Below are 27,551 nucleotides of genomic sequence, written 5' to 3' on the forward strand. Positions count from 1 at the left end.
ATTCTTTTGATTTAGATTAAACCAGCTACAACTAAATTGAGTTTGTCCAAATTGATTTGATGCAGGACCCTAATAACTCGTAGTGAGTAGAAGATTTCATTCCCACCACTCTCATTACCAATTCCTGCAGGTGAAATAATTAGAAATATCTCAGAAAACTCACAACTTACACATTCAACCTAACTAAAGTCTTCAACCATTAACTTGTACCCTTCAAAAATGATATTTTCAGAAAGTAAAGTTCTCAGAATCATGGACATTAATGGTGTCCATGGAATAACATCATAATGGGTGTGATCTTGCCACATATTAGTCCTTTGTCAAGGCGATGAATGTGCATATAGCTTGGTCTTCAGAGTTCCTAAAACATTTCCTTGAAATTATGATATGCAAGCTATGCTTTATGGTCTCATCAAATTCAATGCCATATTCTAGATGAATGAGAATGACTATATATCTCAAAAGTGAACATACCGGTAAATAACAAATAAAAATGGTACTCCTTTAGTAATCTGTTCAACATTCTTGTTCCAAACATGGCACCTTTGTCATGTTGTATGTTAATGCATTCTGGGTGTGGACTTGCCTCTGCAATTTCCCCACAAAATGAGTCACAATCTGAATTGGACTTTTTGTGGATAGTTGTTAAGTTGATGCTGTTAACAATTTTGTCATTGACATATGCCATTTTGATTTAATCTGGCCAAAGTGATTCAATACAATTCATATTTTATTGTTTCATTCTTTGGCACACCGCTGCTAATATGAAATGTTGAGTATTGCATAGAAAAGAGGGGATCTGTGTTATATATCTTGAATTTTGAAATGTTCCTTGTTATTTCACTAGCTTAGTTGCTGATGAGGGGAGGGGATCTCATAGAAACTTATAAAATTCTAACAGGGTTAGACAGGGTAGATTCAGAAAGAATGTTCCCAATGGTGGGGGAGTCCAGAAGTAGGGGTCATAATTTGTGAATAAGGGGTAAACCTTTTAGAACTGAGGTGAGGAGAACTTTCTTCGCCCAGAGGGTGGTGAATGTGTGGAATTCACTACCACCGAATGTAGTTAGAGGCCAAAACATTTTCTGATTTCAAGAAGAAATTAGATGTAGCTCTTGGGGGCTAAAGGGGTGAAGGGATATGGGGGGAAGGGGGGATCAAGATATTGGGGCGGCACGGTAGCACAGTGGTTAGCACTGCTGCTTCACAGCTCCAAGGTCCCGTGTTCGATTCCCGGCTCGGGTCACTGTCTGTGTGGAGTTTGCACATTCTCCTCATGTCTGCGTGGGTTTCCTCCGGGTGCTCCGGTTTCCTCCCACAGTCCAAAGATGTGCGGGTTAGGTTGATTGGCCAGGTTAAAAATTGCCCCTTAGAGTCCTGAGATGCGTAGGTTAGAGGGATTAGCGGATAAATATGTGGGGGCAGGGCCTGGGTGGGATTGTGGTCGGTGCAGACTCGATGGGCCGAATGGCCTCCTTCTGCACTGTAGGGTTTCTATGATTTCTATGATTATCAGCTATGATCAAGATGAATAGCAGAGCAGGCTCAAAGGACCGAATGGCCTACTCCTGCTTCTGGTTTCTGTGTTTCTATGATGAAGCAGTGCAATGTGTCCTGTTGTTAATCATACTAGTTAAGAAATATGGCAATGGATAAAAGATAATGAGAACAAATAACAAAATTATCTGTTTTCCAAAGGCTGCCCTTGTTTGAAAGGCATAAACAATTGCAGATTGTTAGTTGACTTGTTTTGATAAATTCACACTGCAGAACAGGAATGATAACTATTGTGTGTGTAAAAGTATTTGCTTCACTATTTATGGAGAATCTTTAGGATTGTTGTTTTACTTTGCCCATGCTACTTCCTTTGATGTCCCTCCTTTTAAATGATCAATTTTTGTGTTGCTTTGAACAAACGTCTGACATGCACAGTATATTATGAACCTCTTGTTGGGTCACAAGCAGTTGTATCCTGCAGTTGGCTTGTGAATAAACTGGCTCTCTGCTGCTGTGGAATGTGCCTTGACTACTCAATTACTCTTCCCTACTGAGAAGGATTTATATTGTTCCTGCAAAAATAATTACACAGTTGTAAATTATGAGGGGTTTAGATGTCAATAATATTTTTTGTGTGCTAATTGTTAGTATCTTTTTTCTTTAAGCTGCTTATCATCACAGGCAGTTTCTCTCTTTAAAAATCGTCATAAAATCTTACATGTGTTCCATATAATAGTGAATGGTAAATACAATCTACAGTTGGAAAGAAGATGAAGGATTATGTCCCAAGTGATTTTGGAAACAGAATCTCTTGAAATGTATTTCTTCCTTATAAAATGCAAATGCTGAGTATCAACATACAGGGTTTCAAATTGCAAACCTAAGCAAGACTTGACAACCCATACGCAGCAACATGGACTAAACAATGCAGGATTTTACAGCCTCGCTCAGGCAAGACTGGAAATTCCCACCTGAGGTCAATGGAGATTTCCATTGTTGGACCCTTGCCCGTGTCGATTCCGTGGCGGGCGAGGTAGAGTTCCATTGCAATAAACACATGAAATTCTGGTTATTTGAGTGAAACTTAAAAAAACTGTGGAGATTAGAATTCCATGAAGGGGACCTGAATCAAGTCTCAGTCATAACTGATATGCAAGTTATGACATTTATTTCAGCTATCCCTTTGGGTTAGTTTTACATGTAAACTACAATAGATAATTAATACATTTCATCTTCGGCACAGGGCGGCACAGTAACACAGTGGTTAGCACTGCTGCTTCACAGCGCCAGGGACTCTGGTTCGATTCCGGCTTGGGTCACTGTCTGTGTGGAGTCTGCACGTTCTCCCCGCGTCTGCGTGGGTTTCCTCCGGGTGCTCCAATTTCCTCCCACATTCTGAAAGACGTGCTGGTTAGGTGCATTGACCCGAACTGATGCCAGACTGTGGCAACTAGGGGAATTTCACAATAACTTCATTGCAGTGTAAGCCTTACTTGTGACTAATAATAAATAAACTTTAAACTCATTGGTGTTGCACAGTACATAAAGGTGAAGACCTCCTCTAGGATTTATGAAAAAAAAAGAGCTGATTTGTAGTGCTATTCACAATTTGTGTGCAGCTAAGTATCATTAACATGGCTAGTACTGTACAATTATGCAGTATGTTTCAGGAGGAAGGCAGCCAAAACAATGACAGCAGAAATATTTTTATTTTAGAATCACATTTTCTTGCCACTGAGATTTGCTTGCTGAAGGAAATTATCTCTACTGGATCATGCAATTTTCAGAGTAGGTTTTGACCATGCTGCAGAGACTGAAGGTCAGAAACATGATTGATTGGACGATTACAAGTACCCACTAGACAAATTTGAAATGGCAAGACTGCCAGTACCTGGAGGAACAGCACTGGGATGAAAATCATCAACATATAGAGGTTGTTTGATCATTCAAGTGCCAGATCTTTAATTAAACCAATGTGGTAGCAGCAACAGAGAGCAAGCACTGATGCCATTTAACAGTCTCCTGCACTTTCTCAGCAAAGCTGGACATGTCAAGTGGATCTTTGTAAAGGTTCTGAATGACTTGACAAATGTGTTTTCCTAAATTGCTGCATGCTGGTTGGAACATACAGAGATCATTGCTGAGTTGATTGACTATGAATGATTGCTAGTTCTTGTTTTGAGATATTTTTCTTTAATGTGGTTGGCTAATTATACAATATATAGTATCGTGTTCTCTTGGTATATAAACACCGATTCTGTGTTTTAGTGACAAGTTGAATCACCAGTCCAGCTTTGCCCCTAGGAATGTGTGAGGTCTGTTTCTGTTTAGTGCAGATTCTTCATCGTAACGTTACTTTTTGACACTGCAGAATTGTTCCTTGATCTGCTGAAGCTTCCTTAACAGCCATTGAAGGAAATATACTCTCAATGTAGTTAACTCCCGTGCAATTTACCATACAAGGAACCTACATTGATGAGCACAATTTGGAAGCAAGGGAAATGGACAATTTCACTATGGTGTTAAAATGTTGTTTTTCACTTTATAATTTCACACACTGACAAACTAATGCAGCAGATCCTGGACTTAATAAATGATGTGGAGATGCCGGCGTTGGACTGGGGTGAACACGGTAAGAAGTCTCACAACACCAGGTTAAAGTCCAACAGGTTTATTTGGTAGCAAATACCATAAGCTTTCGGAGCACTGCTCCTTTGTCAGATGGAGTGGAAATGTGTTACCTTAATAAATGAGTCAGGTCATCAAGGGCAAGGGTTTTCCTTCTGTTCCACATGCTTATATGATGAAGGCAGTTATTATTGAGGTGGAGCTTCCTTCACGACTTATTGCTTGTAATTTCCCTTCGGTCTGAAAGTTAAGTATCCGCTGCATCCTCTTTCGACCCTCTATCGAGAGTGAGATAGTCCAATCAATAGGCTAGTTGATGATTGCTGTCAAGAGTGTCATAATATGTGACACAAGTGGGCGGTTGATGGTGATGAATATGAAGCGGTGGGCGGGGTGGGACGCAGATGGAGCCACTCCCAAAACTTGAAGCTTGCTCCTTCCCTGCAGCCTGGTCTTCTGGTGACTGTCTGGTGGCTCCAGTATCAGAACATGCAGCCGCTAGCCCAGTATGACACTGGGGTGCAAGACCAGAGTACAGATGACATAAAACTGAAAATGGTGATACATATTGGAAAATAAGGTCCAAAGAAAATATGGCCTTAAAGTGACGCAACATTAAGTGGAGCGGCATAAAGTTAGGACTTATTGTATTCTGCCGCAGTGGGACTGGAACTCGCAACTTCATGTGCAGTTGCTTTGCTCTTTCAACGGCGTGATATCCCAGTGATTAAAGTTGCTAAAGGCGCTGTTCGTCAGAGATTTTGTTGTTCTGTTTATGGCGAAGTGTAAAATGCATTTGTACTAGATTCCAGTGAACCACTGAAACTATCTGGATTTGATTTTGCAAGATCTTCACTTGTAATTTCTGCCCTTTTATTATCACAACGCTAACCTTAGTACTAGTGCAAGTGAAGAAATATTATCAAACAACCGTTTCTAGAGTTGCTTCCTCCTTTTTCCAAGTTTGGTTTTCAAATTTTTAAAAATAAAAGCTCAAATTGGCAAAACTGGTGGTGTATTTCCCTTTTCCTTAATAATTCACTGTTCCAGAACAAAACTCAAGCAAACACAATGTGTGGATTCACTTTCCATCTATAACTTTAGTTTTGACATGAACTGAATGTTTTTGGAAATAATAAAACCTCCACTCCAGGAAAATAATGAAGGATGAGGGAAATTCAGAATAAAGCTAAGGAGTAGGGATCCTGCCACTTCCCCAGTACTGTCCATGACAGAGTTACTGGTAGACTACTGCCCCCCATCCCTAATTGCTGTTGAAATGAGTGGCTTGCTCAGCTGATCTCATTTTAACATTATCTTATCATTCCTGCCTATACCCAATAACCTTTCATCCCCCCCTTGCTTATATTGTCTTAAATATATTCTCAGACCCTGTCATAACCACCTTTTGAGGAAGAGAATTCCAAAGTCTCACAACTGAGAACTTTTCTTTCTCATTTATCTTAGATGGGAGTCCATTGCACAATTACAAAGGTTAGCATTGTGATGACAAAAGGGCAGACATTACAGTCAATAAAAAGCGAAGGTCTCGCAAAATCAAATCCAGGTAGTTCAGTGGTTCACTACAATCTAGTACAAGTGAATTTTACAGTTTACCATAGACAAGACAACGAAACCTCTGATGAAAGGAAAACAGTACCATCTGCAACTTTAATTTGGGAAGTTAGGCCAAGGAAACAGCAAAGTAGCTGTGCGCGTAGTTGTGAGTTCCAGTCCCGTTGCTGCAGAGTACAGTAACTCCACAATTTTAAGTTGCTCCACTTAATGTCATTTCGCTTTACTGTCATTATTTTAATCTTAAAGAGAAGTCCTAGATCCTTCCACAAGAGGTAACATCCCCCATCCACCCTGTAAAGTCTCCTCAGGATCTTATATGTTTCAATCAAATTATCTCTTGCTCTTCTCGATTCCTAATAAGACAATCTGCCCATTCCAGGTATTAATGTGGTAAAACTTCTCTGAACTGCTTACAATGCATTTACATATTTCTTTAAATAGGGAAACCAGTATTGTATACAGTACTCCAGATGTGGTCTGACCAATGCCCTAGATAACCGAAGCATAACCTCCCTACTCTTGTATTCAATTCCTCTTGCAAAAAACAATTTCATTCTACTAGCTTTGCTAATTGCACCTGCACAATATCATGCATCTTTGGGATGAACCAAAGCACTTCACAGATAATGAGTTACTTTTGAAGTGTAGTCACTCTCTTTTAAAATAGGCAAACATGGCAGCAATAAGATAGTTCAATAGCTTTTGTGGGATAAGTATTGGCCAAGACATAGGAAAAACTCTTCATGAGGTGCTTTGGGATCTTATATGTTCATTTGAACAAGAAGATGGAGCATTTAGCTTTACATATGTAAAATCGCTTTAGCAGGACTGCTTAAATTGTCAATGTGGATTTTGTGTTTAATTTCCTGGTAAGTGTCTTTTACTCAAACCAACTAGCTCATGATGAGAATGATTTTAGTAAGCTAGTAGTTCTAAATTGGTCTTCAGGGAACTTCTAAAGGATTCACAATGTCCCCCCGTTCCCCCCCCCGCCACCCTCATAATCCTCTACTGACTCCTGCTTTCCTCCATCTGGCATCTCCTCAATTAGGTTCCTGCACTCCCATCATGCTCTGATCCCCATCATGCTCTTCCCTCCTTTGCCCCACCACCATCTCTCTTACCATTGTGTGACTCCTTATTTTTCTTGCTGTTCCGCTACTCACCCTAGTGCTTTTTCCATGTAACACTCTCTCTGGACTCCTGCTGTCTCTGGTCTTCTGCTTTCTTCGTGCTCCTGTCGAGAATGGACTGACTTTGCAGGAGAAGCTAGCACACCAGTCTTACTGACAGATGTCAGTAATTTCCTCTTTTCTTAAAAGCATTATTAAAACACATTTTAATGCAACATTTTTGTGACGCTAGTGTACTTCTAAGAATTTTTTTTCATTCATGTCCTCTGCAGTTAAACAACTTTGGATTTTTTATTGCAGCCGGGCTGTCTGCTAAAAATCCTTTTATCGCTGCTTCAGTGGTTTAAATGGGTTTTTGTTTATTTTCACTCTGGGCCTCGGGTACTTTCTGGGATCTTTCATGACCCTGCACTGTGAGAGGGAAGATTGGTTGACAACTTAAAGTCAAGTAGTTCCTCCCCAGGAAAATCTAAGGATTCATTTTCAGTTTTAGTTTAGAAGGGGGTGGACATCAGACTGAAAAGTAGTGTTTCTCTCGCTCCCTAGTATTGGAAGTTCTGCTGGCTAGCTGGAAGCAAGTCTTTTTGCCTTCCTGGAGTGAAAACAATCTGCTGTTGGTGGTTGGCTGGCCTAGAGTCTCTCTTTCTGCCCGGTGTTTTAGGAAGCTGTTCTGACTTCAAGCTGGTCTGTGTGTATATGAAAAGGTCTGCTAGAAGTTACAAGGCTGGGAAGTTCGAATTTCAATTCTCCACCTAAAGGACTAAGTTTCAGCATCACATGAGCATTTGTATTTTCTCTGCTAAACCTGTGCCAAGGGTTTTGTATAGGGAGGTTTGTTTGATTGGAACATTTTGTGTATTTGTTAAGGGTTATACGGTATCATTTTTTTTGTTTGTAATTGGTAAAAGTTATTGCTAATTTTTTTTCTATACATGTTAGCTGTATACTTAAATAAGTGTCCAGCTAGCTTGAAAATGGGAGAGTTGCAGATTCATTTTTTTGGGCAAATTTTTACGCCCAATCTTAGAACATAGAACATTACAGCGCAGTGCAGGACCTTCGGCCCTCGATGTTGCGCCAACCAGTGAAACCAATCTAAAGCCCATCTAACCTATACTATTCCAATATCATCCATATGTTTATCCAATGACCATTTAAATGCCCTTAATGTTGGCGAGTCCACTACTGCTGCAAGCAGGGCATTCCACGCCCTTACTACTCTCTGAGTAAATAACCTACCTCTGACAACTGTCCTATATCTCTCACCCCTCAATTTAAAGCTATGTCCCCTCGTGCTAGCTATCACCATCCGAGAAAAAAGACTCTCACTATCCACCCTATCTAATCCTCTGATCATCTTGTATGCCTCTATTAAGTCACCTCTTAACCTTCTTCTCTCTAACGAAAACAACCTCAAGTCCCTCAGCCTTTCCTCACAAGACCTTCCCACCATACCAGGCAACATCCTGGTAAATCTCCTCTGCACCCTTTCCATTGCTTCCACATTCTTCCTATAATGCGGTGACCAGAACTGTACGCAATACTCCAAGTGCAGCCGCACCAGAGTTTTGTACAGCTGCAGCATGACCTCCTGGCTCCGAAACTCAATCCCTCTACCAATAAAAGCTAATACTCCGTATATCTCCTTAACAACCCTATCAACCTGGGTGCCAACTTTCAGGGATCTATGCACATGGACACTGAGATCTCTCTGTTCATTCACACTACCAAGTATCTTACCATTAGCCCAGTATTCTGTATTCCTGTTACTCCTTCCAAAGTGAATCACCTCACACTTTTCCGCATTGAACTCCATTTGCCACCTCTCAGCCCAGCACTGCAGCTTATCTATGTCCCTCTGTAACCTGCAACAACCTTGCGCACTGTCCACAACTCCACTGACTTTAGTATCATCCGCAAATTTACTAACCCATCCTTCTGCGCGCTCATCCAGGTCATTTACAAAAATGACAAACAGCAGTGACCCCAAAACAGATTCCTGTGGTACACCACTAGTAACTGAACTCCAGGATGAACATTTCCCATCAGCCACCACCCTCTGTCTTCTTACACATAGTGTGCACATAGTGCATGAAAAAGTGAGCTAGACCGTTTCCAGCTACTACAGGCAGTGGACGGGGCTTAATTCACCAGCCAGCAGCAGAGGGACTTATTGTACATGTACAGACCTCTGGCTGCGCATGCGCCATTCCAACAGCAGAGGCCTGACAGAGAGAGAGAGCTGTCAGGCCTTTGCTGCTAGAGCTGGCCTCAACCTAGCGCCCCCTCCCCTCTCTCCCGGCAATCGCGGGGGCCCACGGCTGATCATGAGCCCCATACTGCCTGAAAATGTAGCCCCCGACCACCCAGACCGATCACGCCCTCCCCTCCCTCCCCTACTGATCATAGGCAGAGCAGCAATGGGCCCTCCCTTCCTTTCCCCATTCCCCATTCCCCAAGGCAGGATGCACAACCTGGATGATTGAGCGCCGGGCTCGCTAATGCCATGTAAATCAGCATTAAAATAAATTTAAATAAATTATTCAGCCTCTCACCGGAAATGGGCGTGTGGCTGACGGTAAGATCACAAGATCCGAAAAATTGGGTGCAATCCTGATTCCTCAGCTTTTGCGCGATTTTACTGGCTCGCTTCGCCCATCGATGGATGGGGCAAACCGGTAAAATTCCGTCCTACATTTTTAATGACTGCCCATTTGTACATTCTGTTACTAAATCCTATATTGTGGAGCACAATGAGTGTTTTTTTCTAATTTAGTCCAAGGCTTTTATCTTCAGAGTTTTCTTTTATTGAAGGAGTATAGGGACTCTAGTTCCTTTATCAGTGATGATGTTACAGTTAATTGTATGCTTCAATATTATTCCAGGTTATTAAGTCAAAATCATCAAATCAGGTGTGATTTTATGGTAGCGAGATGCTAGCTGCATTGTAGCCGATTTTACTGCTGATACAAAGCAAATTGTGGGGAGGATACAAAGAGCCTGCAAATTTTTGGATTAAAAGTGAATGAGCAAAAATTTGGTAGATGGAAAATAATGCGGGAAAATGTGAGGTCGTCCTATTTAGTAGGAAGAATAGAAAAGCAGAATATTATTTAATGGAGATGGACTGCAGAATGCTACAATACAGAAAGATGTGGGTGTACTTGTACATGAATCACAAAAAGTTAGCATGCAGCTGCAGCAAGTAATTAGGAGAGCTAACGGAATGTTGCCCTTTATCACGAGGGATGGAGTATAAAAGTAGGAAATTTTGCTACAAATGTAGTGCACAAGTAAGACTGTACCTGCAGTACTGTGTAGAGAATCCAAAGAGCTTCTACAAATCCATAAGAAAATCCAAAGAGCTTCTACAAATCCATAAAGGGCAAAAGAATAACAAGGGAGAGAGTAGGGCCTCTTAGGAATCAACAAGGTCATCTATGTGCGGATCCACAAGAGATGGGTGAGATCCTAAATGAATATTTCTCATCAGTATTTACTGTTGAAAAAAGCATGGATGTTAGGGAACTCGGGGAAATAAATACTGATGTCTTGAGGAGTACATATTACAGAGAAAGAGGTGCTGGAAGTCTTAAAGCGCATCAAGGTAGATAAATCCCCGGGACCTGATGAAGTATATCCCAGGACATAGTCACGGGTGAGGTGCCTGAAGATTGGAGGGTGGCAAATATTGTGCCTTTGTTTTAAAAGGGCTGCAGGGAAAAGCCTGGGAACTATAGGCCAGTGAGCTTCACATCTGTGGTGGGTAAGCTGTTGGAAGGTATTTTGAGAGACAGGATCTACAGGCATTTAGAGACCCAAGGACTGATTAGGGACAGTCAGCATGGCTTTGTGAGTGGAAAATCATGTCTCACAAATTTGATTGAGTTTTTTGAAGGGATAACCAAGAAGGTAGATGAGGGTAGTACAGTTGATGTTGTCTACATGGATTTTAGCAAGGCCTTTGACAAGATACCGCATGGTAGGTTGTTGCATAAAGTTAAATCTCACGGGATCCAGGGTGGTGTATGTAAATGGATACAAAATTGGCTTAGGGTGGTTGTAGGGGGTTGTTTTTCAAACCTGTGACTATGCGGTGTGCCTCAGGGATCAGTGCTGGGTCCACTGTTATTTGTCATTATATTAATGATTTGGATGAGAATATAGGAGGCATGGTTAGTAAGTTTGCAGATGACACCAAGATTGGTGGCATAGTGGACAGTGAAGAAAGTTATCTCAGATTGCAATGGGATCTTGATCAATTGGGGCAGTGGGCTGACGAATGGCAGATGGAGTTTAATTTGGATAAATGTGAGGTGATGCATTTTGGTAGATCGAACCAGGGCAGGACGTACTCAGTTAATGGTAGGGCGTTGGGGAGGGTTGCAGAACAAAGAGATCTAGGGGTACATGTTCATAGCCCCTTGAAAGTGGAGTCACAGGTGGACAGAGTGGTGAAGAAGGCATTCAGCATGCTTGGTTTCATTGGTCAGAACATTGAATACAGGAGTTGGGACGTCTTGTTGAAGTTGTACAAGACATTGGTAAGGCCACACTTGGAATACTGTGTACAGTTCTGGTCACCCTATTATAGAAAGGACATTATTAAACTAGAAAGAGTGCAGAAAAGATTTACTAGGATGCTACCGGGACTTGATGGATTGAGTTATAAGGAGAGGCTGGATAGACTGGGACCTTTTTCTCTGGAGCATAGAAGGCTGAGGGGTGATCTTATAGAGGTCTATAAAATAATGAGGGGCACAGATCAGCTAGATAGTCAATATCTTTTTCCAAAGGTAGGGGAGTCTAAAACTAGAGGGCATAGGTTTAAGGTGAGAGGGGAGAGATACAAAAGTGCCCAGAAGGACAATTTTTTTCTCACAGAGTGGTGAATGTCTGGAACAAGCTGTCAGAGGTAATAGTAGAGGCGGGTACAATTTTTTCTTTTAAAAAGCATTTAAACAGTTATGTGGTTAAGATGGATAGAGAGGGATAAGGGCCAAACGCGGGCAATTGGGATTAGCTTACGGGTTTTAAAAAGAAAAGGGTGGCAGGGACAAGTTGGGCCGAAGGGTCTGTTTCCATGCTGTAAACCTCTATGACTCTGAATTTTGCTCTCCTTACCTGAGGATGGATATACTTGCAGTTAAGGTAGTGTTCACTGAGCTGATTTCTGGGATGAGTGGGTTTGTCTTATAACAAAATGTTGAACAGGTTAGGCTTTTACTCTTTTGAATTTAGAAGAATGAGAGGTAACCTTGTTGAAACATAGAAGATACTGAAGAGGCTTGACAGGGTAAATGCTGAGAGAATGTGCCCCTAGTGGACTCGGGTGCATAGCTTCAGAATAAGAGGTCTCTCTCATTTAGGTAGGGAGGAATTTCTTCTCTCAGAGGGTTGTTACTTAATTGGAATTTTCTTCCCCAGAGAGCAGTGGAGGCTGGGTCATTGAATATTTTCAAGGCTGAGTTAGACGGACTTTTGATCTACAATGGTGTCAAGGGTTATGGAGGGGCAGGCAAGAATGTGGGGTTAAGGCCACAATCAGATCAGCAATGATCGTATTGAATGGCGAAGCAGACTTGATCAGCCAAATGGCCCACCCGTACTCCTATGTCTTATAATCTTATGAGATGTCATTGCTGAACAATAACTTGAAATATAAAATATGTATTTAGAAAGTACACCTGTCCGAATAATACACAAGAAATGACATTACAAGTGGATTATATAATTTCGTAAGTAAGAGAAAATCAGTGTGTAGGATAGAGAATCTCTTAATACATAGATTGCGCCATGCATTTATTAGCCCAGCAATACTAAAATGCTTTTTCATAGAATCCCTACAGTGCAGAAGACCATTCAGCCCATCGAGCCTGCACCAACTACAACCCCATGTATTTATCCTGCTAATCCCCCTGACATTAAGGGACAATTTCGCCAATCCACCTAATCCCCACATTTTTGGACATCAACCAGAATGCTATTCTGGTTGATGTCATTTTAGGAAAAAAAGTACTTATTGTAATACTTGTGAGTTAGTATACTATTAAAATAATGGACAAAGGCTTTATTTATAATCTTTAAAATTTCTTTCCCAATCTCTCCCCTTTTTTGTGTGTGTTCCCATGTCCCACAATAGCTCACTGGGTAAATACAAAATGTCGTGCAAAGTTTAAAGTTTATTTATTAGTGTCACAAGTAAGCTCACATTAACACTGCAATGAATTTACTATGAAAATCCCCTCATCGGCACACTCTGGCGGCTGTTCGGGTACATTGCAAGAGAATTTGCATGGCCAATATACCTAACCAGCACGTCAGTGTTGAGCCATGCAGACGTAGAAGATTCTACATCTAATTCTTGGATCTATGCTGAGTTAATCAGTCTCAGGTAGGCAGTGATGGACCTGCAAAAATTGACCTCCCATGACTTGGGCTGAAGAGGTTTAAAAAAAAAGCTGGGGTTGCCATTAAATTCTGTATCTAATTTGATAAGGATTCTTTCTCTGTTGCTCATCTATTGTTTTCCCTATCCTTAAATTTAATTAGTTAAGAAAATAGATCCAACCATCTATCATTAACCAAGGTCCCAGATACCCCTTTATCAACTCACTCTTGTAATTTGCAGTGCAAATACTTTTAAGCTGAAGAAACAGGGGAAAAATTGGAAAAACAGATTGATAGAGAAAAGAAAGATAGAAGGAAAAGTTAGAATTATATTAATGAACTCATGGGAACAATTTATTACCTATAGTAAAGTGGCTCTCCTGCTTTCAATTCCTCCTTTTCTGGGCTGTTACAAACAGGAGAGGTTTCATTTAAACAGCCCTGATTTCTCCTCCCACCATCCATCAGTAAATTGAAGAGTGTTTCGATTTAGTTTTCCCCCTTTATAAGTGGTGATGTTGTTTTCTAATTCTTCAGTTTTCTATTAAAAACCCCACAGCAAACTCAAGATAGGGCAAATTTAAAAGGTTAGTTTATTTGCACACGCTGAACCCGGGGAAGAGGGTAGCAACATGGCCTACCCTTTTCACTCGTACAATAAAAGAGGGAAATAGGGAAAGAAAGATGTACAGAGCAAAGATCGCAGAGAAAATAATTATTGTTAAACGTTTTACTCTTATGTGAGGAATAAAAGAATGACCAGGTGAGGTTAGGGCTGGTCAAGGATAATAGTGGGAACTTGTGTATGGAGTCAGTAGAGATAGGCGAGGTGATGAATGAATACTTTTCTTCAGTGTTCACCAAGGAGAGGGGCCATGTTTTTGAGGAAGAGAAGGTGTTACAGGCTAATAGGCTGGAGGAAATAGATGTTCGGAGGGAGGATGTCCTGGCAGTTTTGAATAAACTGAAGGTCGATAAGTCCCCTGGGCCTGATGAAATATATCCTAGGATTCTTTGGGAGGCAAGGGATGAGATCGCAGAGCCTTTGGCTTTGATCTTTGGGTCCTCGCTGTCCACGGGGATGGTGCCAGAGGACTGGAGAGTGGCGAATGTTGTTCCTCTGTTTAAGAAAGGGAATAGAAATGACCCTGGTAATTATAGACCGGTTAGTCTTACTTCGGTGGTTGGTAAATTGATGGAAAAGGTCCTTAGGGATGGGATTTACGACCATTTAGAAAGATGAGGATTAATCCGGGATAGTCAGCACGGATTCGTGAAGGGCAAGTCGTGCCTCACAAATTTGATAGAATTTTTTGAGGAGGTAACTAAGTGTGTTGATGAAGGTAGGGCAGTTGATGTCATATACATGGATTTTAGTAAGGCGTTTGATAAGGTCCCCCATGGTCGGCTTATGATGAAACTGAGGAGGTGTGGGATAGAGGGAAAGTTGGCCGATTGGATAGGCAACTGGAGGGTTGTTGTAGGCTGCAAAGAGACATAGATAGGATGCAAAGCTGGGCTGAAAAATGGCAAATGGAGTTTAACCCTGATAAATGTGAGGTGATTCATTTTGGTAGGACTAATTTAAATGTGGATTACAGGGTCAAAGGTAGGGTTCTGAAGACTGTGGAGGAACAGAGAGATCTTGAGGTCCATATCCACAGATCTCTAAAGGTTGCCACTCAAGTGGATAGAGCTGTGAAGAAGGCCTATAGTGTGTTAGCTTTTATTAACAGGGGGTTGGAGTTTAAGAGCCGTGGGGTTATGCTGCAACTGTACAGGACCTTGGTGAGACCACATTTGGAATATTGTGTACAGTTCTGGTCACCTCACTATAAGAAGGATGTGGAAGCGCTGGAAAGAGTGCAGAGGAGATTTACCAGGATGCTGCCTGGTTTGGAGGGTAGGTCTTATGAGGAAAGGTTGAGGGAGCTCGGGCTGTTTTCTCTGGAGCGGAGGAGGCTGAGGGGAGACTTAATAGAGGTTTATAAAATGATGAAGGGGATAGATAGAGTGAACGTTCAAAGACTATTTCCTCAGGTGAATGGAGCTATTACAAGGGGGCATAACTATAGGGTTCGTGGTGGGAGATATAGGAAGGATATCAGAGGTAGGTTCTTTACGCAGAGAGTGATTGGTGTGTGGAATGGACTGCCTGCAGTGATAGTGGAGTCAGACACTTTAGGAACACTTAAGCGGTTATTGGATAGGCACATGGAGCACACCAGGATGATAGGGAGTGGGATAGCTTGATCTTGGTTTCAGATAAAGCTCGGCACAACACCGTGGGCCGAAGGGCCTGTTCTGTGCTGTACTGTTCTATGTTCTATGTGTGTCCAGAGTTTAGAATCAAAATCCAGTGATGTATTCCTTCATACCTTCCAGAGGTCAAAAGGGTGAAAGCGGATGCTGGGTAATTCAATTTTCCAGTAGGGATGATTTCCATAATGAGATAGACATACAGAGATGAATTAATCATGAGGGCAATGGTATAGAAGTTCAGAGGTTCCAGTAGAAACAGTGTAGAGGAATTAAAAACTGCGCAGAGCCCAGTTTCTGTGCTGCTGCTTGGAAGATGCCAGGCTGATTTGCAGTACAGTAACACAGTATAACTGGTTCTCCCAGTGAGGGAGGTCATGTCACATGACTCTTGCCTCTCACTTTGGCTTGGACAAAAAGTGTATATCCTTTGTTTGGGTTCCTGAGATTGTTAATGTTCCAACCATTAAGAATTCAAAGGGAAGTTTGCAGGGTCCTTTATCCTAACAGACTAGTAGACTCCGGTGGCCAGCCCCGGCTTATGAAATGTAAATGGCCTTTGTACAATTTGTTACCCTCTGATTGGGATACCCCCAAATTGTATGCCGCAGTTGAGGAAGGAACTACCTTCCTTTCTTTATTCAACCTACTTCGTTGGTTGCAACAAGAAATCTAAAAGGATCCCTCTAATCATGGATCCCTTTTCCCAGTCCCAATTGAAATTGGTCTCGGCAGACAACAGGGGTTGTTAGGATCTCCATAGATAACAAAGCACAAATGTCTTTGATACTGCCAGAATAGCTCCTATTGTTTGAAAGTCACAGTCACATGGCTTCAGTCATTTTAAAATGATCACTGTCCAATATTTAAAATTTTAGGAATTAGCCATGATATATATATTTCATAAAAATAGTGTTGACGTTGATCGTAGCTAAAAATCTAAAAGGTTCACTCCCTTCGTGGATCCCTTTTCCCAGTCCCAATATTTATGTTTTAAAAAGACCCAATTTAACCAAGCTTTCTTGAGTTAAAGATAAAATGTTTTCATTAATTACTAAAGGCAAGAAAATTATTGAACATATGCATATTCATTCATACAGATTAGAAGTGAGAATTGATCACAAAGTTTTTTAAAAAGGTATACAAACAGTCCTTGACTCTTGGAGTAGATGATTGAGCATTGTGATCCCAGATTTCAGCCGTGCTGACTTTAGCAGGCAAATAGTCCATTTTGAGATTCCGGTGCTCTGCAGTTTGCTGGAGAAGCCTCCCTCTTTCCATTTCAGCTATGGTCTTTGCTGACTTGGCTTAGTTCAACAATCAGAGAGAGAGATGGAGACATACTGCAAAAAAGATTTTGCAGCAGTGCTGCTGCTGGCTTTTTCTTTTGTGTTTCACAACCCAGCACGAGTTCACACATACACATATGGGCAACTTTTCAGCTGGCTTTAATCTTAATCTTTGTATATTTCTGGAAGGCCAAATCCAGAACTTCATCTGGACATTACTCAGGATATTTCTTGATGAGCGGGGATACTCATGTCCCATTGTCTCCACCAGAGATGGCAATTAGTTTCAGTATCCTTTAAGTATTGCTGTTTGGAAGCAGTTGGGGTTTCTATTTTCTTTAAGTATCACCACCAACAATTCAGTTAGTGACTGACTTTACATCCTCAACCATCTTTGGCTTGTATGTCCATTTAAAGAAAAACAAGTCTTATTTAAAGTTCAACATTTCCAGACATAGTTTGGTGTATTTCTTTCTTTGTTATGACAGTACAAAAATGACTGTCCTTTAACTCATAAATTTTTTGCCAGCTAATTTTGGTCCAATATGTTGACAGTGCTACCAACTTGTGCATTAGGTTTAGAATTGTGAGACAACTTCTATTTTTAATATTTTCGAGAAATATTTGTTCACTAAAATATTGATTTTAAACAGGAACACTAATTTACTCTGAACAAGAAATTCCCATTTTGCTTTTGGCTAATGAAAAGTTACTTGCCCAGCCATGCAATGTCTGATTGTTGATATATTTGAAAATACCAATTACTGTTTCATTTACATTGCCACTTTTCATTTATGTCCAAGGATAATAGCAATGTTTGTGCAGGGAGAGGGCGCAGAATTTTATATTTTCTGCTCAACAGCTTTCTCCTGAAAATTCATTCCCATTTCATTCCATGTTTTTGACATGGAACAAATGAAAACTGTCCTACTTGTATCCATCATACTGTTGAATATGACACATGGATTGGAAGAAGACCAGTGGACTTGAGAGAAATAATGTGTGAAGCTGACAACAGGACTGATTAATAAAGGCAGTGTATATCAAATAGTTCCCTGTATTTAATCAGTAGTAGCACTGTTTCACCCCATTTGGTGCTAAAGACTGTGATACGTATGCTGCATATCTATTTAATATTAGACATAGTACATGCAATTCCTGTACACAAATCTCATTTCTTATTGACAATTTTTGGTCCTGATTTACAAACAACAGTTTGCATTTAATTTTACAACGTCAACTATCACATTGCTTTCCCCAACTCCAAATTATATTTCAAACTTTTATTACTCTTATCAAAACTGCTAAATCAGCAAGTGCTTTTTTGGTACATATTGCAAATATAATGATAATGCTGTTGAAATGAAGGAGTCTTTAAATGTTATTGGAGCAGTGCTAAACTAGTAAATACCTCTATACATCAGATCGAGGTCTAACATTGAACAATATGGAAGATGAATTTCAGCAGATGGAATAAAATGTTCTTCATGAAACTAGTTAATATACTATGCCAGAAAACATGGAAATGGTAGAAAAATGAGTAACAGCTGTTTATAAATAAACTGACAAGGCTGTATAATAAACAAGCTGGTCTTTTGCCAGTTCTTAGTAAAATTTGTGTTTTGTTGTCTTAGTCTTTCTGTGCTTTGAAATAAACATTAAAATGCATATTTGCCTGTAGTGGAGATACTTATTACAATAGCATAGTGGCTCTGTCACTAATCCAGAAGTCTGAACTAACAATCCGGAGAATGTGAATTCAAGTACTAGTATGAGAATTTAAATTCAACTGGAAAAGATCTGATGGAAAATAAAGCTGGTACACTATTCGTAAAATTATTATGAAGCCCTTGGATTGTTATTAAATCCCAACTGGTTCACTGAAGTCCTTTAGGGCAGTGTTGTCGAGCAGGGTTTTGATGCTTGCCAAACCTGTGGAGATCTGGTCGGCCAGCGTTTATTGTCCATCGCTCATTTCCCTTCAGAAGGTGGTGGTGAACTGTCTTCTTGAACTGCTGCAGTGCATGTAGCGTTGGTACACCTGCAGTGCGGTTTGGGAGAGAGTTCCAGGACTTTTACCCAGAGACACTGATGGAATGGGAGGTATATTTCCGAATCAGGATGGTGAGGGGCTTGAGAGGGATCTTCCACGTGAATCTTCCAATGTATCTGCTATCCTTGTTCTTCTCTATGGTAATGGCCGTAGGTTTAGACGGTGCTGTTTAAATAGCTTCGGTGAGTTACTGTAGAATTGGTACACACTGCTGTCACTGTTTCGGTGGTGGAGAGAGTGAATGTTTGTTGATGGGGTACCCATGAATCAGGCTGCTTTGTCCTGGATGATGTCAAGCTTCTTGAGTGTTATTCGAGCTGCACTCATCTAGGCAAGTGGAAAGTATTCCACCACACTCCTGATTTGTGCCTTGTAGATTGTGGACAGACTTTGTGGAGTCAGAAGGTGAGTTACTCACCGCAGATTCCTAAGCCGGAATCTGGGTGAGTGTGGCTCGCAGATCGGAATTCCCCATTAGCCTCGGGCGTGATTTTACGAGCCTCACACTAGTTTCTGACCTTCTCTTGTAGTCGCAGTAGTTATGACTGGTCTAGCTAAGTTTCTGCTCAATGGTAACCCCAAGAATGCTGATAGTAGGGAATTCAGCAATGGTCATGGTATTGAACATCAAGGGTGACGGTTAGATTCTCTTTTGTTGGAGATCATAGAATCAAGAATCATAGAATCCCTATAGTGCAAAAAGAGACCATTTGGCCCCCTGAACCTGCACCTGAACCGATGACAACCCCACCCAAGTCCTATCCCCGTAACCCCACGTATTTACCCTGTTAGTCTTCCTGACACTAAGGGGCAATTTAGCATGACCAATCAACCTAACCTGCACATCTTTGGATTACCATTATCTGGCACTTGTTTGGCATGAATGTTACTTGCCACTTGCCAGCCGAAGCCTAGATATTGTTCAGGTTTTGCTGCATTTGGAGATGGATTACTTCAGTATCTGAAGAGTTGGGAATGGTGTTGAACATTGCGTATTCATCAGCAAACATCCCCACTTCTGACCTAATGATGGAAGGAAGATCACTCGATGAAGCAGCTGAAGATGCTTGGGTCCAGGACACTACCCTGAGGAACTTGGCTACAATGGATGGGTGAATCTATAAACTTGAGGTTATCCAAAAGTCTCCGTGTCTTAACTTGCGTAAAGTCCCATTCTCTATCACCCTTTGAGCATGAACTCACATTGACATCCAGTCAAGCAATATCTTGATTTTAAAATTCTCATCCTCATTTTCAAATCCCTCCATGACCTCACCCTCAACTCTAATAATCTCCTTCAGCCTCACAACTCAATGATATACCTGCACTCCTTTAATTCTGGTGTCTTATGCATCTGTCATTTTAACCGCACCACCATCATTTGCCTGGGCTCCTAACTCTGTAGAACTTTATCTCACTCCTGTGCTACTACATCTCACTGTCCTCTTTTAAGATATTCTTTAAAACTTACCCCTTTGACCAAGCTTTTTAATCATCTGATCTAATATCTCCTTTTGTGATTTGGTGTTATACTTTCGTTTATAATGCTCCTGTGAAGTGCCTTGGGACCTTTATTATTTTAAAGGTGCTATAAATTGTTCTTGTTGAATCTTGTAACAATCTCCGAGATGAACTAGGATTGAGGGACAGGACTAAAGGTAAGTCACAGTGACACCAGCTCTGTCAAAGAATATTCTTGGTCACAGTAACTAATCACTACAAAACATCCAGTTGATGTGTTTCAGATAAAATATTTCAGTATGCTTTCACTTCCTTTGCTGGGCATGTACCTTAAGGAGTGAGGCTACAGTTATTTAATGTTAAAGATTATTTTTTCTGTAGGACTTTCTACTTACTTCTGATATGACCACAGATTGTGTCAAACAGAGTCTGTGGGGAGCCACGTCTTCAGTTGAATCTGCTGCCGCAGGGTTCTCATGCCCATCAGATTAAAATCTCACGCCTGATAAAAGAGCATCAAAAGTCCACATGTCTGTGGCCGATTTGCCGCACATGAAGAGTGCATTGTAAAATGCTGTTTTAGAGAAAGAAATCTGCCATTTGTGTCCTGTTGGTCTGAATCCAGTAATACAACATGATTGACTCTTTACTACTGTCTCAAGTGATCAACAAACTATTCAGTTGTATTAAATTGCTACCAGTTTGTTATGAAAAAGGGTTTCCATCACCTTCTCAAGAGCAACTATGAAGGGCTAATAAATGCTATTCTTGCCACTGATGCCTAAATCCCAAAAAAGATTCAAGATATTATCCCTATAGCATGATACTGGCATGGTTTGGATATGGTATTTAGCTCTTTTATTGGCTAATACATGGAGGCATTGCCCATCCATTGTCAAACCTGATTTTCATCAAATTGGTTTCCATGGCTTTCTTTGCTGCTGCAAAATACACCAATGAGGAGGAAAAGACATGGTAATTGCTAGGAATTAGATCAGAACCGGACTCGAGGTAATCCTTGCCCTGTAGTCCTACAAGATTTTCCTCACTAGCAGTTAGTGCTTGAGTTGGGTGGACTGTCCCACAGACAAATTAGTCAACAGCATGATATAGCCATATTTGCAGAATTATACCTATTCTCTGATGCTTGATCACCATCCCTCAGTTCTCCTGTCCCACTACAAAATGATTCCACCAGAGTTGGAGATTCACTGGTATATAGTCAGGAGGTTGTAGCCCTACAACATGACTTTTGACTCCATTAGGTTTACTGATTCAGGCCAACCAAAGCCAAGAAAACCTGCTGACTACTTCTTCCCACCCTTCCTATAGCTGACAATTTTGTGGAATTCCACGTTCAAAATCACTTGGTGGAAGCAGTAGATCATCTTACTTAACTCAGTCAAGAAGATTTTAATTGTTCCTCAAAATTCTCACTCAGTCGACAGATGCAGTCCAAAGGACTTCCTAATGCAATGAAAGTGAGGTGGTTAACAAATACCTACACGAGCTAACAATTTATTTTAATTATCTGGGGAAAAACAGATTTCACTTGGCATATTAACTGTTTCTACTTGGCCCTTTGCCCAGCTATCATTTTTCCAACTGGTGAGCTTGCACTTTGCTTAAATAACCCAATTTTAAAGTTATCTTTTTCCAAACCCTTTCTATTGAACACTAACCAATGAATTCGTATCAACAATCTGGCACAGGCCCATTAGACTCAATGGCTTTCTCTGTGTTATATTCTGTGATACATGATTCTATCTGCTAACTATGACTTTCCAAAGTTCTCATACTTCAGAAACATTTCCTTTAAAGGGGAAACTACATGTCACTCTGCTGTTTAGGAAAGGTGAGTGAGGAAAACCAGGGAATTAAAAACAAGTTAGCCTTAACATCTGTTGTCAGGAAATTGCTAATGTCAATAGTTAAGGATAGAGTGACTGAATAAATTTACACCTGGTCAGAGAGAGCGAGCATAGTTTTGTAAAGTCATGCCTGACAAATCTTTAATTATTTTGAAGAGATGAATAACAGGTGGACAGGAGATGAACAGGTGTTAATTTTATGAACTTTTAGAAGGCATTTGATAAAATTACTTATTAGAGTGTTGGCAAAATTTGAAGCTGTGAAATTGAAAGCAAATTATTGGCCTGGTTAAGAAATTGGCTGAGCAGCAGGAGACACAGTCAGAATAATGAGCAGATACTCTAATTGACAGGATATGACTTGTGGTACTCTGCAATAATCTGTATTAGGGCCAGGATGTTTATGAACAACTTAAATAATGGCCACATTTCTCAATTTGGCAATGACATAAAGAAAGGCAGCATTGCAAACAGTATAGGTGGAAACACAATCATAAAGAGATATTAATAGATTAAGCCTTCAGTAAAGCTGTGACAAACATATTTTTGTGCAGGTAAAAGTGAGATCATCCACTCTGGACCTGTAAAGGCTAGAACAAGGTATTTTGTAGTTGTTAAAAAGCTAGAAACAGATGAGGTCCTAAGAAAGTAGGGGATTTATGCACATAAATCATTAAAATCTCAAGGACAAGTGCTGAAAGTAATCACAAAGGTTAATGGAATGCTGATCTTTTTATCTAGAAGACTAGAATACAAGGATGTAGAAGTTACGCTACGCCTATATGAAACTCTGATTAAATCACACCTGGAGTACTGTGAGCAGTTCTGGGCACCACAACTTAGAAAAATGTTGGACGGTGTGTAGTGTAGACTTAACAGACTGATGCCTGATCTCCAAGTTAAATTGAGGAAAGATTCCATAAATTAGGGTTATAATTTCTTCAGTTTAGAAATATAAGGGGTAATTTAACAGAGGTTTATTAAGATATTAAGTGGAACAGATAGGGTTGATAGAAACTGTTTCTGCTGGTTAGGGAGTCTCGGATTTAAGGGTACTGTCTGAAGATTAGAACCAAGCCTTTAAAGAGTTAAATTTGGAAATACTTTTTCACACAAAGGGTGGTAGAAGTTTGCAATTTATTGGAGGATGCTTGATCGGTTAATTTTTCAGCTAATATTGACAGATCTATGTTAAACATATCTTTCAAAGGGTATGGGGCAAAGGTTACCATTCGAAAGAAAGACTTGTATTTATATAGCACATTTCATGACCACCTGGCATCTCAAAGCACTTTACAGCCAACTAAGTATTTTCTTGAAGTGTGATCACTGCTGCAATGTCGGAAAAGCAGCAACCAATTTGTGTGCAGCAAGCTTAACAAAACAAGAATGTCATAATGATGAGGTCATCTGTTTTTGTGATATAGATTCAGGGATAAATATTAGAACTTCTCTGTTCTTCAAGATAGTGCTATGGGATCTTTTACATTCACCTTAAAGGGCATATATGGCCTTGGTTTAGCATCTCATCTGAAAGACGGCACCTCCAGCAGTGCAATAATCCCTCACTATTGCACTGGAATGCCAACCTTGAATTTTGAGCTCAAGTCCTTGAACTTGCATCAGTTCTATCAACTGAACCTTCACTGATACACATAAAGAGTCACATGTGAAATTAAGTAAAGATTAGCCATGATCCCATTGAACAGCGTAACAAGCTTGAAGGGTTAAATGATCTACCCCTGTTATTGGGTTCCTATGGCATTTTGGCTCAGATGAAGATCAGATCAAGCCCTGGATCAGGTGCAAGCCTTTTCGTATCAGCTTGGATCTTGTATGTCTCTCTTGTAGGGACAATGAATTGGATTCAATTTGAATTATTTTTTGGAACAAGCAAGGAGATGGATTGGATTAAGGGCTTGCCTTGTTAATTCTATGCTTTGGCTTTCTAACTTTTAGAATGAAGTAACTTTTTTTCACTGAGTGGCATATATATTAATGCTTTGTCGCCAAAGACTGAAACTGTCACGCAATGAGTATTCCTATTTGAAAACTGGAACTTCCATTCAACTTCCCTACAAGTTTCAAGAATTTGTGTATGTGTACTTTTAAAACAAATGCAACTGACCATAGAAAGTTGAGGCCAGCATTTAATTATCTGAGAACTCTTTTAATGACAAGATTAATGTTCCTGTAGTGCCACTGAACCTCTGAAGCTCTGAAAGTGAAAAAATGAAAGTCTCAGTCCTGCAAGTAGTAGGTTGTTCCTGAGGTTTTAAAAATGATCAATTTTTTAAGTTCTACCTTTTCCTTTTTTGACTTTTTTCCTCTCTCTTAATCTGCTCTGTCCCCATTTTTTTTCTGCCAGCCTTCAACTCACAAAATATTTGAATTGCAAATTGTTGGAAGTGAGAGTTGGTGATGGGGCACCTATGGTCTAAATTAATGATAGGTCCAACTGACTATCTCTTTAACCAATGACATTCAAGGACAGGGAAAGAAACCGATGAATAACTGAGAAAGAAATAATGAATTCAAGTAAAATTATGTACACAAGTCAACAGGAGTCCTATTTTGCTTAACTTAGCTGAATTCAGTTTTACAGCTCCACTGCTATCCAGCAGTTAGAACTGGAGTCTCATTCTTGCAGGCAATAAATTGTTACTAGAGTTTTTATTAATATTACAAATTTTTTAAAAACTCCTATATTTTTGTCTGTCTGTCTGTCTTAATCCAATCTTTCCCTTTCTAAACTAATTTGACTCAAATTCACTTTACTTCCTTCTCCGTCATTCCTCTGCTTTCTCTATTCTGAAATGTATTTGGTCATTCACTAAGGTGTTAGATTCCATGTTATCTTCATCTTGCCATTATATACTTGCACTTTTTGCAATTTACAGCACAAAAAATTTTCAAGCTGTGGAAAAAAAATCCAACTTACAATATGGATTTTGCTTTGTGAAGTTTGGACCTCCTTTAGGCTTTAAGTGACTGTAAATACCAGTCTGGGGAAAAGAAAACAACCACAAACATTAATGGAATGGGTATTGACTGACTCTGTTTGCTGGTTTTAACAGCATTTCATCAGAAAACTTGGAATGCATCCATGCTGTAAGAAGCCTTTAGGGTTGAAAGAAGCTGCAGACTATTGTGCAATTTAAGTAGGAATTATTGTAGTTTGGACAGTTGGAAGGCGATTGGTTTTGGACGTGTGTTTATAATGTTGTTTTGTACAGGTTAACTGCATCAGCTGCTTTCTTTTTGACTTCTATCTAGAAGCCTGGCAGGAGTACACATCCTCACTGGGAAACCTGTTGTAATTAGAGAACAGCAGGACAGGAGTGTGACCTTTATAACATCTGTTTTTGTGATCAATTGAAAGTCTAGTGATTATGTGTTTGTTCCACTGCATGTTGTTTTAGTTGGAAGTACAAGTGTGCCTGGTTGTTGGGACAAGCACAATAAGACTCGAGTTGAGCCAATGGAAGTTTGCTTGATTTAGTTCACAGATTTGCTTATTTTTGCCAACTGTACAAGAAAGCAGAAGAGGAAATGTGCACTCAAATGAGTTCGGGCCAAATACAGTTTAGCAAGTGTATTGCTTCAAATGTCAGGGGTTGGTTTGGAGGCCAATCTCCTGATGTCGGTAATTGTTAAAAACTTCTGAATTGTGGCTTGTCTACATTTGTTTGCAGCTGTTAATCTGTAAAACAGGACTTCCCACACTGTGGGTTGCAACCTCTAGTGGGGTCGTGAGATTAGATTTTTGGGTTGTGAGCTCTGAGGTAGCAACGGCTGACATGGAGCTTGAATTAATTTCTTGGAGCTGTGAGGTCCCATTAAATGCATGCATTCTTTTGTTAGTGAGTATGGTCTAATGGATTGCTCTCTGGGATCTAATTGCTGCTGCTGCTGCAAAAAAGCTTGAGAATAAGTAGGTGTTTTTTTTAAATCCTGCATCTTCATCAACTCAAATGTTCAATTTGATTCACTCCATGTGGTATAAAGAAATGGTTGAAGGTGCTGATGGAGCAAAGTTTATGCACCTTGACAGCAAGCGAGCAATAGCACTGAAGACCTATGCTCCAGAAATTGGCCCTTAGCCACGCTATTCCAAAACAGCTACAACAGTGGCATCTACCCGGCAGTGTGGAAGACTGCCTTGGTAAGTCATGTCCACAAAAAGCAGGAAAAATCAAACCCGGCTAATTATCTCCTCCATCAGCCTACTCTTGATCATCAGCAAAGTGATGGATGGGGTTGTCGACAGTGCTTACTCTGGAATAACCTGCCCACTGATGGTCAGTTTGAGTTCCGTCAGGGCTACTAAGCTCCTGACCTCAGTATAGCTTTGGTTCAAACATAGGAGGCTTAGGAGAGCTAGGAGGGGACACGAGAAGTCCTTGGCGGGTCGGATCAAGGAAAACCCCAAGGCTTTTTACTCTTATGTGAGGAATAAAAGAATGACCAGGGTGAGGTTAGGGCCGGTCAAGGACAGTAGTGGGAACTTGTGTATGGAGTCAGTAGAGATAGGCGAGGTGATGAATGAATACTTTTCTTCAGTGTTCACCAAGGAGAGGGGCCATGTTTTTGAGGAAGAGAAGGTGTTACAGGCTAATAGGCTGGAGGAAATAGATGTTCGGAGGGAGGATGTCCTGGCAGTTTTGAATAAACTGAAGGTCGATAAGTCCCCTGGGCCTGATGAAATGTATCCGAGGATTCTTTGGGAGGCAAGGGATGAGATTGCAGAGCCTTTGGCTTTGATCTTTGGGTCCTCGCTGTCCACGGGGATGGTGCCAGAAGACTGGAGAATGGCAAATGTTGTTCCTCTGTTTAAGAAAGGGAATAGAAATGACCCTGGTAATTATAGACCGGTTAGTCTTACTTCGGTGGTTGGTAAATTGATGGAAAAGGTCCTTAGAGATGGGATTTACGACCATTTAGAAAGATGAGGATTAATCCGGGATAGTCAGCACAGATTCGTGAAGGGCAAGTCGTGCCTCACAAATTTGATAGAATTTTTTGAGGAGGTAACTAAGTGTGTTGATGAAGGTAGGGCAGTTGATGTCATATACATGGATTTTAGTAAGGCGTTTGATAAGGTCCCCATGGTCGGCTTATGATGAAACTGAGGAGGTGTGGGATAGAGGGAAAGCTGGCCGATTGGATAGGTAACTGGCTGTCTGATCGAAGACAGAGGGTGGTGGTCGATGGAAAATTTTCGGATTGGAGGCAGGTTGCTAGCGGAGTGCCGCAGGGATCAGTGCTTGGTCCTCTGCTCTTTGTGATTTTTATTAATGACTTAGAGGAGGGGGCTGAAGGGTGGATCAGTAAATTTGCTGATGACACCAAGATTGGTGGAGTAGTGAATGACGTGGAGGGTTGTTGTAGG

At 40.6% G+C, this 27,551-nt stretch overlaps 1 protein-coding gene across 13 annotated transcripts in view; it reads left to right on the forward strand.

Annotated features, from left to right (window-relative positions):
- fars2 (phenylalanyl-tRNA synthetase 2, mitochondrial) overlaps positions 1-27,551 on the forward strand; it is a 421,493-nt gene that overhangs the window by 59,357 nt on the left and 334,585 nt on the right. The gene's annotated exons all lie outside the window — the stretch shown is intronic.

Source organism: Mustelus asterias, chromosome 2 (assembly GCF_964213995.1).
Source record: "Mustelus asterias chromosome 2, sMusAst1.hap1.1, whole genome shotgun sequence".
NCBI classification, from domain to species: Eukaryota; Metazoa; Chordata; class Chondrichthyes; order Carcharhiniformes; family Triakidae; genus Mustelus; species Mustelus asterias.